The following is an 18,585-nucleotide window of genomic DNA, read 5'->3' on the forward strand; positions in this document are numbered from 1 at the left end:
TTCAGGGCACCAGAAGTTTATTGCTATTTGGGTCATACATGGCTAAACACCAGGTAACTATGTACATAATGCATAAAAAGTGTTCAATAAATGTTTGTAAAATATATAATAACTCTGAACATGTTTGTAAAAGAATGGATAAACATCCTTCCGAGGTGGAGAGATGAAGTCATTAGGATTCCCAATACCTTAAGTAATAGTTTAATTTGGAGCCAGATGAAATTTTATTTTTTTTAGGGACACCTCATTTAAAAGTGTAAAAATCTAAGCAAAGGAAGAAAAGGGACCTGCTCAAAGCCAACTTACTAGTTAAACCTCCTACTTACTGGACTGAAGTTTAATCATCCAAGGATGATGTCTTTCCTGTTTTTTGACAAGACTCCACTTCTGAAGTTAACATCAGATGCTGTTATAAAAAAATAAAAAAAAAAAAACTTAAAAAAATTTTAAGATAGGTTTGTTTAAAGATTATCTGTCAATTTTGTCAATGGATTTTCTATGTGTTTGTAATCAAAAATAGCCCGTTCCCTACTGGTAGCTACACCATCGGTTGCATAGCAAAATCTAATTGACAGCCCAATTAGTCCTAATCCATAAAAGATTACTCTTCTAGGTTATATAATACCTTATGTCAAATGATTTGTTGAAATAAATTCTGGAAGGAGACCAGGAGATAGCACATGAGGTTTATAGCCTTAACATTTTTACTTCAAATAAACTAAATATAGAATTCTCCCAGATCTGAGGCCTGACTTTTACCCTAGGCTATGAATTCCACTGGCTTCATTAGCTTTAGATATTGGGATTTTAAAATCTACAGTAAGAGTGAAGATCTGCACCCTTATCACTGCCAGTGAAAGCCTTTGGATGCTCATTAAGGTTTAGATTTATTTTAGGAAACCAGCTTTTTATGGGTCAAGTTTTCCCCAAGTTTGGTGGGCTATAGCCAGATAATACAGCCTGACACTATGAAGTGTCACTGTAAGGACCACCTTCCTTATATTTTTACTTTGATGTGAGCCTCAAGAGATTTGAAAGCATTTTAAGTGTATTTGTATATTTTTTTATATAGCATCATACTCTAAACAGAATTGGTCCTAGTTCATCTTTTTCCATATAACGTTTCACTGAATAACATTTTTTTTTTAATTTTTTTTTCAACGTTTATTTATTTTTGGGACAGAGAGAGACAGGGCATGAACGGGGGAGGGGCAGAGAGAGAGGGAGACACAGAATCGGAAACAGGCTCCAGGCTCTGAGCCATCAGCCCCGAGCCTGATGCGGGGCTCGAACTCACGGACCGTGAGATCGTGACCTGGCTGAAGTCGGACGCTTAACCGACTGCGCCACCCAGGCGCCCCTGAATAACATTTTAGATACATTCTCCACAATTTGACCTTTATTCACAGTTGTTCACTCCCCAAGCTTGATGATCAAACCAACACTTGTTAGATATTTTTTCCTTGTTACTTGTTTTTCTTTTTAGGTCATTTGGGCAGAGATCTACCTATGAAGCCAGTTTAAGCCCCTCTAAATGTTGCCATTTAAAGTTTAGAAAACTGTGTGATGCAGTATCTGTTTGGGATCTGCTCCTTCTTTCTGATATGATCTGTCTGTCTTTGTGGGGAGAAGCCTAGACTAGGAGATTGAGCACAGGAAACCAAGAGAGGGTTTATATGGGAGTCATCAAAAATAGGAGGGAAAAGTGGGATTTGTGTTCTAATTCTCATTAATGTGTCCCCAAAATTATATTTTATACTTGGTCTACTTAACAGGCTCATTCGACCACATAGCAACCAAGTCAAATAGATATTTCTCTTTGTTTTAGGTAGACAGGCAACAAAGCCTTAGATTAATTACCCACCTTAAGCGACATCAAGTATGTGACAGAGGGAGGATTCAAATCCACTCAAGGTTTGCTACAAATGATAAGGTCAATCCATTGTATTGTACAAACTCTTGACATTGACTTCTCAACTTTCTTCTCAGGTCACACAGGTTTTAAGCTTATTCACTTAAAACATTAAGCTTTGCCATATTACCCATTTTCTTCCTTTGGCTCTAGGTGTCCATGTCTGACACTTAAATCAATGGATGGCCCCTTGAGGAAGAAAGACTTCTTCTCTGTGCCACTGAGAACGTTTTTAAAAAAATGTTCATTTATTTTAAGAGAGATAGAGAGAGAGAGAGAGAGAGAGAGAATGAGAATGAGCAAGGGAGGGGCAGAGAGAAGGAGAGAGAGAATCCCAAGCAGACTCTGCACTGTCAGCATGGAGCCCAGTGTGGGGTTCAATCTGATGAACCCTGAGATCATGACCAGAGCTGAAATCAAGAGTTAGATACTTACCAGACTGAGTCACCCAGGTGTTCCTACTTGAGCACTTTATATAAAATCAAATGGTTTTATTAAGAAATCTCATATTTTACATTATTGTTAATTGGATGTCCAAATGTCTCACTTGAATTTGATCTCTACTGGAGGCAAAGGATGATGATTCAGTCTTATTTGGGACACAAATAGAAACTACTAGGATCCACTATTTGGAAACTGAATTGATGGCTGAGGTCGCGGTGTTGAACTGATGTTGTGAATACTTTTCTTATAGACACTCAGAGAAGCAGTAGTGAGATCATGTTCAAGCTACAGTGTAACTCTCCCCCAAGAGTTTAAATCATCTCATACCTGAATTCCACATCCAGAAGAGATCAGGGTTATCAACGTGGTATATTCTCAAAGTACACCCAAGCTGATCTCCATGTCTCCAAAGCATAGAAGTCCAAGAAATATTCTGCTGTCAGTGTTTAAAAATACCTACTCACACCCAAATTATTTGGAATCGTAGAGTTTTTAGATTTAATCATGACCTTCTTAACCCAAAGTCAAAACTTAATTCCTAAAAGGTTAACTTCTTTGTGATCACACAATCTCTTCATACACTATTCTTATTTTTGTTCCTGTTTCTTTGGAAAATGTACTGGGTTACTATGCTTTTGAAAGTCCTATGGTGTTTTGTTTAGTTTTGTTTTTTTTTTTAATTGCCTTGGGAGTTCTAATATTTCCTATTGGGAGTTTTTATTTTAATAACAGCTATGGCGGAGCTATCAGAAAACCCTTTCTGAACTTAGTTGATCAAATTAAAGTCAAATAAAAAATTGCTACTTTTGACTGACAGAATGGGACATATTTGCAAATGACATATCAGATAAAGGGTTAGTATCCAAAATCTATAAAGAACTTATCAAACTCAACACCCAAATAAACAAATAATCCAGTGAAGAAATGGGCAAAAGACATGAATAGACACTTCTCCAAAGAAGACATCCAGATGGCCAACTGACACATGAAAAAATTCTCAACAGCACTCATCATCAGGAAAATATAAATCAAAACCACAATGAGGTACCACCTGGCACCTGTCAGAATGGCTAACATTAACAACTCAGGCAACAAGAGATGTTGGCGAGGATGCAGAGAAAGAGAATCTCTTTTGCATTGTTGGTGGGAATGCAAGCTGGTGCAGCCACTCTGGAAAACAGTATGGAAGTTCCTCAAAAAACTAAAAATAGAACTACCCTGTGACCCAGCAACTGCACTACTAGGCATTTATCCAAGGGATACAGGTGTTCTGTTTCAAAGGGACACATGTACCCCCATGTTTATAGCAGCACTATCCACAATAGCCAAAGTATGGAAAGAGTCCAAATGTCCATCGATGGATGAATGGATAAAGAAGATGTGGTATATATATACAATGGATTGTTACTCAGCAATCAAAAAGAATGAGATCTTGCCATTTGCAACTACATGGATGGAAATGGAGGGTATTATGCTAAGTGAAATTAGTCAGAGAAAGACAAAAATCATATGACTTCACCCATATGAGGACTTTAAGAGACAAAAAAAATGAACAGAAGGGAAACAAATAATATAAAAACAGGGAGGGGGACAAAACAGAAGAGACTCATAAATATGGAGAACAAACAGAGGGTTATGGGAAGGATTGTGAGAGGGCCATGGGCTAAATGGGTATGGGACACTAAGGAATCTACTCCTGAAATCATTGTTGCACTATATGCTAATTTGGATGTAAATTAAAAAAAATAATAAAACAAGTTAAAAAATGCTACTTTTGTATCTATTAAGCATTGTGCCAGGCACAGGGATAAATATAGAGTTGAATTCGTTTCAGCATTTCCTGGAGATTATCTTCTTACTCCCCACTTTATTCTTGTTCTCTCGGTTGTCTTCACATGTTTACATTTAACCTATTAGTATCTATGTTCTTTTTGAGGTAAAATTATGCTTCTTTATAAATTCTTCCCTACTGTCTATTTGAGACCTGTCATTAATTCTCATTATCACCTTGAATATGTCATTACACATCTCTTACTGTGTTCCATCCACATGGTTGCAGGATGAAAAGGATCAAATGTATGATGCTGCCATGTAGAAGGACCCGTTGCATTGTTTGAGGATAACATTGAAATTGTTGCTGTAAAAGTTTTGTTGTCAACAATGAAAACATCATAGGAGCTAAAAACTGTCTAGTCCCCTAAGTATTCTACAGTGTTCTAAATAGAATTGGGTATACATTCTTTTCCACATTTGCTCTTGAGTTTATGTATATTGGAGACCCTGTATCTAACATTGTCTCACTCGAAGCGTGCTTCTCTCTACTTTTGACTTATATGAAGTCATGCAATCTGTTGGTCTACTCCTCTGCTGCTGCTGCTGCTGCTGCTGCTGCTTCTTCTTCTTCTTCTTCTTCTTCTTCTTCTTCTTCTTCTTCTTCTTCAAGTTTATTCATTTATTTTGAGAGAGAATCCTAAGAAGACTCCACAGTCAGCAAGAAGCCTGACAAGGGGCTTGATCCCACAAACTGTGAGATCATGACCTGAGCTGAAGTCAGAAGTCAGATGCTCAACTGACTGAGCCACCCAGGCACCCCAACATGTTGGTCTCTTAATTTTTGATGTTGTGGCAGGGTATAGAGGAATATTGGTGCCTTTTAGCATCAGTTGACTGCTTTACCACTCTGGGATTCTGTAGTTACAATTATGAAAAGGAATAATAAAATAAGGTTTGGGGTCAGGTGATAAGGAATCCTATTCTATCCAAATATTCTTAAAATTGACAGATAATGAACATTTTTGATGCAACATCCCTTATCCTGATCTTTTTCCTATTTTACTCCATAAAACATTTTTAAAAAATGAGAGCACTGGGTGTTGTATGGAAACTAATTTGACAATAAATTGTATTTTAAAAAATCAGTGTAATTAACATAGTGCCATAATAGTTTCAGGTGTGCTATACAGTGATTCAACAGTTGTATACATACTCAGTGGTCATCATAACAAGTATACTTAATCCCTTCCACTTATTTCCCACATTTCCCCCACCCTGCCCTGGTAGTCATCAGTTATTTCTCTATAGCTAAGAGTCTGCCTCTTTTTTCCTTTGTTTGTTTCTTAAATATGAGTGAGATCATAAGTTATTTGTCTTTATCTGACTGATTCATTTCACTTAACATTACACTTACTAGCTCCATTCATGTTGTTGCAAATGGCAATATTTCATTTTTTAATGGCTGAATAATACTCCATTGTATATATACCACATCTTTTGTATCCATTCAGTAGTCGGTGGACACTTGGGCTGTTTCCATAATTCAGTTACAGTAAATAATGCTGCAATAAACACAGGGGTGCAAATATCATTTTGATTCAGTGTTTTTATGTTCTTTGAGTAAATACCCAGCAGTGGAATTATTGGATCACGTGGTAATTTTATTTTCAATTTTTTGAGGAACCTCCATACTATTATTCACAGTGGCTGCACTAGTTTGCATTCTCACCAACAGTGTGTGAGGGTTCCTTTTACATCACATCCTCAACAACACTTTTTATTTCTTGCGCTTTTGATTTTTTGCCATTTTGACAGGTGTGAGGTAACATCTCATTGTTTTGATTTGCATTTCTCTAATGATGAGTGATGTTGAACATCTTTTCATGTGTCTGTTGTCCATTTGGATGTTGTCTTTAGAGAAATGACTATTCATCTCTTCTTTCCATTTTCCAATTGGATTTTTTTGTTGTTTGGGTGTTGAGTTGTATTAGTTCTTATATATTGGCTATTAACCCCTTGTTGGGTTATGTCACTTGTGAGTATCTTCTTGCATTCATAAAACATTCTTGAGGATTATTCACTTAAGTCTCTGTTATGTTTCGACTGTGCTCTGTGGGCTTGGATTTACCCCTTTTTTTCTTTGTCTCTGACTTTCCTCCCCACATTTTCAATTTATCTTTTGTTTTGACTGAAAGTTTTGCAGAGCACTGCTCTCACATCAGACATAGATAGGATACAGTAAGTTAGCGATAATTCTAGGTCGTGATATCTTTCCTGACTTCAAGACAGCTCTAGGGATTAACTTTTGGATATGATTGGAACATGATTTCCCAGGTTCTGTTGATGTGTTTTGGACTGAGCAAATGTCCCAGGTACATGGAGAGAAAGACTGAGGAACTACTTCACTGCCAACATTTTGCTGAATAGCAAAAGGAACAGAGCTTTTAAGACCTGCACAAAATTCAGAGTTTGTCAATGCCCAAAATTTCAAACATTGTTCATTTACACTGTGCCACTGAACTTTTCACATTGTAGCAGGTAGACTGAAGTTTGTGTGTTTTCCATCAATTTCAAGAACACCTTGAAGTAGAGGGGACTAGAAAACATGTGTAGCAGAATGAATGAAAAACACCGGATCTCAGTACCTCAGAGTCTAGACATTTCTTTGATGAAGAATGTCAGAGGCACTTGTTGAAGAAGCAATCCACTGAGGATGACAGGAGAAAGTCACCTTGATAAAATGTGGGTTTGGTACCCTTCTAAGTTGTCACAGCCATTTTCTTTCTTTGGCACCAGAATATCTGCCCTGTGGCGCATTTTTAAATGTTAATTGGTGATGGGTATTGAGGAGGGCACTTGTTGGGATGAGCACTGGGTGTTGTGTGGAAACCAATTTGACAATAAATTATATTAAAAAAGAAATCCTCATTGGTTGTCAAATCCCCAATGGTGGTAGCTGATGGAGGGCTTATCAATACACAAAAATGTGATGGTAGGGTAATTTTTCAAAGCACTTGCACTTTATAGGATGCTTGCAAAAAGTTAATAAGATAATGTATTTTCATCTGCAATTTAAAGATCTGGCAGCTTATGCTTCAAAGTGATTTACCCAAGATCACACTGTCAGATGTAACCCAAGTGTGTGAACTCTATGCACACTATGTTGTCTCCCTCTTTGGACTACTTTCAGAGTGGTTTTCATTCCAGAGGAGACATTGAGCCTTGGAATGAGGCAGTAGCTTTCAAAAAGCAAGGGGCAATGGGAGAAGAACTCTTCTCAGCTCTTCTCCTGTGGCTGGCTCTAGCCATATCATCTCCATAGGATCTCTTCAGTTCCTCAGGCAGAAGGTAATCAGCATTTTGGAGCCATTCATATCACTTGCACAAATCTCGTATGTCACTTTGAATTGAGATGTATTTATCCACCATGGCAAATAGATTTCAACCTCTGGCTATATCGGATAGATGATTAGTGGTTACCTCCTTGAAAAGGATCCCAAGGTTGTGTCTGAGCTCACCAGAAGTTTATCCTAATGGATACTTGATGTCTGAGCTGTGTGTAGAGGAAGACCTAAGATACCAGCAGTGTATGGGTATTGCTGACAAATAGCAACCTAGCATGTGAGAATTGGGATGGGTCCCAGTGATCATTTAATCTCCTTATTATGTGAATGAGGGAACCAAGACTGACAGAAGGGAAGAGCCTCGTCTCAATCTCAGTACCCTAGTACTGTGTCGCTGAAGGTGTAGGATAATTTTGATCTGGTGTTCTAGTTTGATTCTTTGACTTCATGGTGGAAATGCTAGCCACTGTAACCTTTGAAGTCATCTTTCTCTGCTTAGCTATTTCCCTACTTCTTAGACTCCTGCTTTTTACAACTTTTCTGCCTTTTCTCTCTGTCACCTACTTAGGTCACCTGAGCTTACCTTTAGATACAATGCCTCCTACTCCTGACCCACCCTCCACCATATCCATCAGGACCCATCTAACTTATGTTCCTCATTATTAGCTCATTACATCATTCACACATACACTAAGAGACAAGTTTTGCTTAATACCTTACTCCTCATGTAAGCTAATTCCATTATAAACATGGGACTTCTGGAGACATAATGCCGAAATCCCAAATTATTAGAATTGGGAGTACCAGAGAAGCCCTGTCGTTGGGGAGCATGAAATGCTTGGGGAGGGAGCCCTTGGATGGCAGTCACCAAGTCAGGGCCAGTCCTAATTGTATAAATACATCAATGTATTTTATTCCATCAACTCATATTCATTGGACATTGTAAATCTTTGGTTCCCTCACTTATTTTTTTGTGGCTCACAGTAACTCTGAAGAGTTGTCCACATTTGATAGCTATAAAAAAATCAAAGACCTGCAGAAGGGACAATTTGCCCTCAGGCTCTTGGAAAGTTACAGGCAGGGCTAGGATAAAGGATTCCTGCTTGCAGCACCACAGCTGCCCCTCCCTGATCCTTAGCCCACAGAGCTACCCTGTTGTTCTCCCTACTTCTGTCAAAAACCGATTTTTTTCTCATCTGTCTGTTTTCCAGAGGCTTAGCACATCACAATATGATTGGAAGGTATTGTGTCCTCACAAATTATAATTGCTTTTAAAACCTACAGAGACTCTTCAGTGTATCTAGTATCTATTTTAACCTCCCACATTCTATTCGTTTTTAGACAAAGCCTCCTCCCAGTATGAAGACATGGTCTTAAAACATGAACCTTCATGTAGTAGTACTGGAGCAGAGTACAAGCGGCTATAGTAGGGTGTGTGTTTTGTGCAGGGATCACAGACCTTGAGTTAATGTCAAAGATGATAGCCCTAGTTGTACGTACCACAAAACTTTTCACAGCAGAGGTTTTGGAAATGGGGATTTGATAATACTAAGTGTTTACAGGTCATCAGAGGAGTATGCCTAGAGTCAAAAGACATCACTTTAATTTGACAGGGACACCAAATGTGTGGTGTCCCAAGCTAGCATTAGAGACACAAAAATAATATTTAATGACATCTTCCATGTGCTAGACTTAGTAGTAGAACAGTTCACATGTGTATTTCTAATTCAAACCACAGCACATCACAAAGTACATATATCTGTTTAAAATATGAAGAATACAAGGTTTAGGAATGTTACATTGGCCAAGGGTTTCTATTACCCATTAAATAGATACAGGATTTGAACTCTGTTCTCTTGGATCCAAGGTCCCTGCTTTCTTATACTAAAGTACTCTGACTCTTTTAAACTGCATGCTTTATGTATAATCCCAATGTTAAAAGAACAAGAGAAATTCTACAGTTTCTTGTATTGTATTTTAAGGAATTAATTAATATTCCTCATCATTTTTTGGGCCAGAATGAGCTGTGAAGCGTGATGATGAGCAGGGTTGAACCAAGAAGAAAATAATGAAAGTGGAATTCTGTGCTATGTAATTGAGTCACTCTTGCTTCATAACAGTCCCCCTCCCCCACACCATTACCACACCTGGGAATTTCATAAAATCGACGGTCAGAACTAGGACAGACCTCACATATCGTCTGTTTCATAAGTGAGGAAGCTAGGCTCATGTCTGCAAAGTGACATCTCAAGATGGCATAAGAACTTAGTGTAGAAAAAAGAAGTCATAGCTGAATGCATAATAAAGCTTTTAGGGATGTCAGGGTCCTGATGAAAAATACAAGTACTTAAGAGAAGCATTGAAAACAGATTTCCTCATATGCCCACTCAGATTCATCTGAATTATTAGAATTTTTGAATTATTAGATTGGCAATGATATGGAGGTTGGATCTTGAATCAGTGGGAAAGAGTGCCATGATTCATAATTGATGTTTCTTCTACCTGTAAGAAGTGGAATTTAATGGTACATGCACTAAGTATTATAGATTTCTGATTTGTGGGATGAAAAACTCCCTAGTTCATTATCAGGAGTGTGGAAACTCTAGCCGTAGCATCAGAAGACCTGCTCTTATGTCCTGATGGGTCTGTGTCCTTGAATGAACCACTCAATGCCTCTAAACCTTAGTCCCCTGATGCCTTATTTTATTATTATTATTTTTTTAAAGTTTATTTATTTTGAGAGAGAGAGAGAGCAAGTGCTCATGGGAGGGACAGAGAGAGAGAGGAAGAGAGACAGAATACCAAGCAGGCTTCACACTGTCAGCACAGACCTTGAGTTGGGGCTCGAACTCATGAACCAAGAGATCATGACCTGAACTGAGATCAAGAGTTGGCTCAACCAACCGAGCCACCCAGGCACCCCAATTTCTTGACAATTTAAAATGGACTAGTGATTGCTGCTCTTCCTACTTGAGATGATACCTGTGATGAGTAAAAATAGGTAGTACCTGAGGTTGTATGTTGTAAATGTAGGAGCCATTTTTTTTTGTAATTGAAATCTGGGAAATCACCAATCCCAGAAGGAGAGGAAAGGAGCTCAGATTGAAGGCAGGAAGATAATACTTGGAATTTCTATTGGAGGTATCCATGTTTGCCAAAATTGATCTGAAGTGCAGGCTTCTCCAAGAAGGGACTGACTCATGATTGAGTGTCAGTATGAAGAATTTAGCCCTACTAAAATACTCTAAGTTTTCTCTAATCAGTGGGAGGAAAAAAATAACTTTTTTAGAGGCTTGATTAGTTCCTGAGGTTCTTTTCCATATAGACCCTAATTTCTGTAGGAAACTGATATGTTCATTCATTTTCTTTTTTCTTTTTTTTTTTTCTTTTTTTTTAAAAATTTTTTTTTCCAATGTTTATTTATTTTTGGGACAGAGAGAGACAGAGCATGAACGGGGGAGGGGCAGAGAGAGAGGGAGACACAGAATCGGAAACAGGCTCCAGGCTCTGAGCCATAAGCCCAGAGCCCGACGCGGGGCTCGAACTCACGGACCGTGCGAGATCGTGACCTGGCTGAAGTCAGACGCTTAACCGACTGCGCCACCCAGGCGCCCCTGTTCATTCATTTTCTATATAAAGGGTAGGGTGGTTGGAATTATTTGTTCTTATTTAAATGAATATATGCCCTGCTGTCATTTTCTAGCATCTGTTTCTGGCCTTTCTTGCACATCAGTTCTTGAAGTCTTACCCCCTTGCCACATTCTCTTGAAAGAGGCCTCCATCTTTTCCAACCTCCATTATTTTCTGATGACCCTCTGTCTCCCTGGAAACCAATAGAAGTTTTTTTTCAGAGCACTCAAAGTCAACCTATTCAAAACAAAACTCATCATGGATTTAAGCACTTTTCCATCTCTCATACCCCTTGGTTCTGTTAATTACCATATTCTGTTGATTTTACTACCACTGGTAGCTCCTGAATCTGTCCACTTCTCTGCACTACCACTGGTATCTCCATGGTTCTGGACCCCATGACGTGCCATATAGACACTTGGATGATGTCCTAAACCTCTTGTCTCTTGGCTTCCTAAAGCTGAAATGCTCCTTCCCAAATGCACCTTTAATGGTGTTACGTCCCTGTTTAGCTTGGCTCCATTGTTTTCTGGAAATCAAGCTGACCATTCCATCCAAGGTGAGTCTCCAATCACATCTCTTGGTACTTGTTCATGCTCTTAGACTAGCATGCTGAATTCAATTCTCTTCCTGGAAGTCACATGTCTTTCACTTCCTGATCTTAGAATATACTGTTTCACCTGTCTGGAATACTTGGCCTGCTTTTCTTCACTTGGGTAATTACTGAATTTTTATGTTTTAACTTAATCATTAGGAACCCAAGTTGCCCTTGCCTTATGCTCTGAAACTAATTTGGTCCTCTTTCCATATTTTCTCAAAATACCATTATTTCCCTATTGGCATATTTTTATCATAATTCCACATTCATTATTGGTCTTTGTCACTTAGATCATTAACTTTGTTAGGGCAGGGAGGTATGGATGTTGTGTTTATCACTGTATCTACAATTTCTGGCTGCTGATTGGTGTTCTTTAAGTACTTGGGGAGTGAGTGAATGAAAGAATGCTTTCCAATTTCAGTGAGTCACAACCATCCTAACAGTTTGTTGTAAAAGTCTAATGTGTAAACATTTACTACAATTCCCCTTCCCACAACCTTATGTGATAATTATTTAGAATTCTTAAGTGTTTACATCATTTGTATGCTATTCCTTTTATTCTTACTGTTTTAAATGACTGTTACTTTGTCTTATTTACCTTGATATACCTCCCCAGTGTCTATCTCAGAGTACATAAGACATTTAGGGAATATATGATAGCTTAAATCAATCTCAAGAACTGCACAGGTAGGACACATTAATGAACTGCATGCATCTTACACGAGTCAAACATTTTTAGGCAAATATTTTTAGTACATAAACATGACTGGAATTTAGATGATCTACTGAAAACATTTCTTCTGATTTTGGAGTTTTCATAACTTATGTTACACAACATAAAAAAAGACCTTCTAATATGGAACAGCTCCCCCAACTCAAAAAATACCATTCTGAGAATAAGCAAGTACTAGGTTTTTTTTTTTGTTTTTGTTTTTGTTTTTGTTTTTATTCTGTTATAAACAAGTTTATTCCAAAGATAGCATTTCTGGTAACATTTTTTCACTTGAAAATAGCTATGAAACTTTGTGTATACACAAGATAGTCCTGTACAGAATATTTTATTGTCTATACTAAGGTGGATGTAGAGACTAAATGAGCTCTAAGATTTCTGGATTCTACACACTAATTTATTCAAGCGGGAAGCTACTCTATGAGTTTGGAATGCATATCAGAATCAGAAGACAAGAGCTCACCCCCCAAGTCTGCTAATTGTCATTCTAATCTTGGCTAAATTCATGCCCTTGGTATTTTTTTATTTTTTTTAATGTTTACCTATTTTTGAGAGAGAGAGAGAGAGAGAGAGAGAGAGACAGAACGCGAGTGGGTTAGGGGCATAGAGAGAGGGAGACACAGAAGCAGAAGCAGAAGCAGGCTCCAGGCTCTGAGCTGTCAGCACAGACCCCAACACGGGGCTCGAACTCACAAGCCATGAGATCATGACCTGAGCTGAAGTCGGACACTCAACCGACTGAGCCACCCAGGCGCCCCGATGCGCTTGGTATTTTTTGTTTTGACACACACTCTGTTCTGGGAGTTAGGGATACTGTGGTATACAGATATTTTATTGACACAATAACACAATCTCTCTGAATGTTAGTGTTCTGATCTGTAAACAGGGTTGAAATGAGATGTGGGCTGCCCTACCAGACAGTTGACTAACACGACGCTTTCAGGATAAACTTACAGATATTTGGGAATCAAAACATGCAGCTGTGCAAGAATTAAATAAGGGCTTGCTAAGTTAAAAAGCACTGTATCTGGCTCTGTTAGTGCTTGGGGGTCATGCAACTAGGTAAGTTATTGAGTCTTTTCCCCTCCTTTTAAGAAGCATGGTTTTCTCAATCACATACACAGATTTCTTGAGGTAGGGACTTGATTTGTTTTACTGACTCTTGTTTATGTTGATTGTTCAGTGGAGTATCCCATTAATAATAGACATCTAGTACTTGCTGGGGAAGGAAAGAGTGGAGTTTTAGAATTCATGCAGAGCCAGTGCAGAGGATCAATCTTCTCTTGCTCTGCTGTGAGCCTGACCTCAAACATCATCAGGAAGCCTGCATCTTCTCAGACTTAACTGTTTCTATATTCCTGTACATCTTTTGCCCAAGGAGCAGCAATCTGAGTTACATGTACTCTGTCTTAGGACTGGGAGGCAGCACAAAATAAAATAACTTTAACCTGAACATCCCTGGACAGGGAAAACTGTACCATGAATAGAACACTGGAGTTGGCCACTTCTGCCTTGAAAAGTTGTACTGTGAGGAATGCGGTCACCCTCACATCTGTCATCACTACTCAAAGGGGATTTTGCCCATGTTCCTGCATTGGACATGCTGCGCCTGCATGGGCTCCTAGAAATCTGTGCCCCTCAGTAGTGGCCAGTTGGCTGACATGTTGAGATTGCACGTGACTGTCCTTGGGGACACCTAACCAATAATAGAAGAGTGGGAGCTGATAGTTTGGACTTTGGGTTTCCAGCCTGAGTTCTAGAGGATCAGAATTGGCAATGCCAGGGATCAACTGGGCACGTAGCCTGGACACAACCGTATGAAATTACTCCTATGAGCAGAAACTATAATAAAGTGCTGCACAGGCAACAAGGTGGCTTACAAATCTATAAGATTAAGTTGCGGTTCATTTAATGGTGACAAGGAGTTATTACTAGTTCCTTCTTGCTCTCACAGCCTTATCCTGCCCCTATTCATCTCTTTCCATCCTCAGGTCATAACTGCAATGATGGACAGACAGAAAAGATGTGAAGCCTGTGTGGTAAAATAAATAAAACCGTTTTTCTGGCACAAGTTTTAGTTAAGGTCATTTCTGTTTGTGGAGTTCACAAAAGTTCAGTGTCTTTGAATTTTTAAGCTACCTGAGTGGTTTAACTTCTGAATGGTTGTAGTTAGTTCCAGAGGATTCTAGCTGTGAGGAAATGTGTTGACCTATTTCTATTTCAATGGTAAACTAAAAGAAAATGGCAAAGTCCTCACATTTAAAAGTCCAGTTTATATTTTTCCTGCTTCCATTTCTACTTTTTGTTTGCATTTATGACTTTGTGTAATTATTGCAGCAATCTTGCTACATAGATATGATCATGCTTATTTCCCAGGAGATGAAACTGAGGCCCTGAGGGCTGTGTGGATATGCCCACTGGCTGCATAAATGCTAAGGAGCAGGAGGGGGTACACACACAGCTCCCGTTACTGTTAGAGTCTGAGGCTCTTTGTGAATCACAGCCTTTGTTACAATTGTTCATCATAAATCCACATCCACCAACGAAAGACCTCCATCTGCTCCTTGCTTTGGTTGTCAGTCTTACAGGATATGACCTTGGCTGTGAGGAAGGAGAATGGAGAGATCTTGCCAGCTACTGAACCCCAGTTGACCTGGATGTCTGGAAAGAAAAGTGAGAGGGAAGGCACTTGAAATTAGCTGTCAGCAGCCTGGAAAAGGGAAATTTAGGTGCTAGGGTCTGACACAGACCAGAGAATCAGCAGCTTCCTACATTCAGGGATGTTAAGGCTATGGACGTGTGGAACTGTGTCACAGAGAGAGTGTCACTAAAGTTCTCAAATGAGCTTCTAAGAGAATAGAGACCTGTCAGAAAATGGGCATGTTTTAAGTCAGGCAAAAGGATTTGGAGAATAGATGGGCATGTATAATTAAAAAAAAAAAAAAAAAAAAGGAAAAGAAAAAGAAAAAACAAAGCTACTTTGAAATCAGTTTAATGAGAAGCGGGCCCATTTTGGAGGATGACTGCATTTTGAGTTCAATAATAACAGTAAAATACATCTTTTGCTACAAAGGCATTTGAAATGTCATTCTTTGGAGCATGGCATTAAATTAATTTAGGTACAGAAACTAAAATAATACCTTTTAGCTTCCTTTCAATCCTAACAATGTCATGGATCATGAAAAAGATGATCAAGTTTCAAGGTTCTCCTTCATTTCAAATATACCTTCCCAGTAGCTTTTCTGCATTTTTAATGACTGTTTTGAAAATGAGGAATTAAAATACTTAAAAAAAAACTTTGTCTCTCTAAATATAAAGAAGTATAGTCAAAGAGAGAAAACACCCTTTATTTTTTTTTAAGTTTATTTTGAGAGGGAGAGGGAATCCTAAACACGCTCCATGCTGTCAGTGCAGATCCGGCAGCAGGGCTTGAACCCACAAACCGTGAGGTCATGATCTGAGCCCAAATCAAGAGTCAGATGCTTAACCCACTGAGCATCCCAGGTGCCACAAGAAAGTACCCTTTAAACATTAGGTGAACTATAGAATATCTTCATCAAGATCCATTAAATAGAGGGGAGTTCTGGGGCGCCTGGGTGGCGCAGTCGGTTAAGTGTCCGACTTCAGCCAGGTCACGATCTCGCGGTCCGTGAGTTTGAGCTGCGTGTCGGGCTCTGGGCTGATGGCTCAGAGCCTGGAGCCTGTTTCCGATTCTGTGTCTCCCTCTCTCTCTCTGCCCCTCCCCCGTTCATGCTCTGTCTCTCTCTCTGTCCCAAAAATAAATAAACGTTGAAAAAAAAAATTGAGGGGAGTTCTAATCTAGAACTTTGTAGAAACTTCCGGGAGTCTGGCACTGCTAAACCCCATGGACAATACAAAGGATATGTGATAGAATTCCTGCCATTATCTGGCTTATGGTATGTTGACATACAAATGGAAATAATTAAAAAGTAATGCTGGATGGAATTGGATTGGATTTTGGAGAAATTACATGCAGCAGTCAGTAGAGACTAGAGAAGTGACCATCTTCTGAAGCATAGGAGAAACGCTTCATGAATCAGGGTGGTTTCAAAGGAATCTTTTTCAAAAGAAAAAAGGAATTCTCAGGCAGAAGGATATACGGAACTGGAAATAAGAATGTTCCAAAGCAAGTGGTAGACTGGTTGACTGGTTTGAGGATTGGTCTAGCCAATGCAGAGCAGCAAGATGTACACTTATGTAGGAGGCACATGGTGAGCCCTCATTATGTGTTTATTGAGTAACTATGTGCCTCATACACATATTCTTTCCTAAGTCTGCAGGATCTTGGGAAATTTAAGCTCTGTTTCTCTGATTCCTCATTTGTAACTAAGGATAATAATAAATGAGCATCATGGTGCTACTGTGATTAGTAAATCTGTGCAGAGTACTTATGCAGTACGCTGGTCCAAAATAAACACTCAACCATTATCTTGTTATCTGCTGTATCTGTAGTCCCACAGAACTTTCTGACCCTTGCTCAAATGTTGTTAAAAGAATTAAAAAAAAAAAAAACAAGCAAAGCAGGGAAATGTATGTTCTAGGTAGAGTGAATAAGTTAGTCTGGTAGCTGGAAATGGAAAATCAGATTTGAGGGATTTGCTTTGGAAGAATTTTGTCTTGGTCATCAGTAACAATGTTTATCAGGGACACTACATTAACAAAAGAAAGTGTAAGAAAAAATAATCTGACACAGCCCATAAGCAGCCTCCAGTGGCCCAGGCACATGTAAAGACCAGAAAGGTGATGTTTTTATTTCATTTTTTTAATATGAAATTTATTGTCAAATTGGTTTCCATACAACACCCGGTGCTCATCCCAGCAGGTGCCCTCCTCAATGCCCATCACCCACTTTCCCCTCCCTCCACCCCTCGTCAACCCTCAGTTTATTCTCAGTTTTTAAGCGTCTCTTTCAGAACAGTTTTAATTTTATTTTTCATAAACTGCTTTTGGGTCCCAGCCCTTCCGGAGGTCAGCTTCCCTGTGTCCCGCACTGGAAATATCATACAGGCATAGGAACATTCCTTCCAGAATAAAGCTATGTTACTACTTTGGCCCCTCTTCCCCACAATTGTACATTTTTAAATTCGTTCTTGTGACCTGACATGCTATTATAGTTGTTAATTACGGACTTTTCCATGGTTCCTGATTCTGTCCTCCACTCCTGAATACAGAAATCCCTTTGATGTGGATGTGATTGCTTTCCTGTCCCCTCATCTTGCTACTACTCCACACAGGAAGTTTATCCAGTGGTCAGCCCCAAGCTTACCTTCCATCACCCTCTCCACTGTGATCACCCCTTAACTGGGAGCACGGCTCTGCACCTCGCAGGCCTTGGCATTGGTTACTTCTGTCAGTTTGCCCAACATTGAGCCTTTCAGGCAAGCATTGTGCAAAATGAGATACATTATTGTCATGATTCTACAAGTTCTACAAATGTTCATAGAGCATACACAGACTTAGATACACTAGTGTTGGAAAAAGAATAGGAAATAAAAATAGACATCTTCTCTATCCTCATGAAGCTTTCAGTGTTCCTGGAGTCATGAGCGGTTGAATATGTTGCAATAAATGTAAATTTACAACTATAACATTAAAAAATTACCATGTTCTCATAAATTGGTGAGCCTCAGCCAAGTGAATGTAAGATTAAGTTTTATGCATCTATTTTGGATTTGAAAGCAGAAGTCCATAGACCTTGATTAATTGGATTTATTTTGTTTTAATTTTTTCAAATTTTATTTTAGAGATTGCAAGTGGGGAAGAAGGGTAGAAGAGTAGAGGGAGAGAAAGAGAGAATCCTGAGCAGGTTCCGTGCTCAGCATGGAGCCCAATGTGGGGCTCCACCCCACCACCCTGGGATCATGACCTGAGCTGAAATCAAGAGTTGGATGCTCAACTGACTGAGCCACTCAGGTACCCTGATTTATTAGGTTTCTTAATTCAGGATGAGCCACTCAACTATATTCCAGGTTCTGTGCAAGCATTAAGGTGCAGAGGGAAAAGAGATGAGGTCCTGGAATAGGATCTCTGAGATTTTAAGAACTTAAGGCAAAAAATGTCAGGAAAGGGTAAAGAATTAATGTTTCATCATGGGAGATGAGAAAGAAGAGCTTGTCCAGAAATGAATAGATTG

This window comes from Leopardus geoffroyi, chromosome D1 (genome assembly GCF_018350155.1).
Source record: "Leopardus geoffroyi isolate Oge1 chromosome D1, O.geoffroyi_Oge1_pat1.0, whole genome shotgun sequence".
In the NCBI taxonomy this organism is placed as follows: Eukaryota; Metazoa; Chordata; class Mammalia; order Carnivora; family Felidae; genus Leopardus; species Leopardus geoffroyi.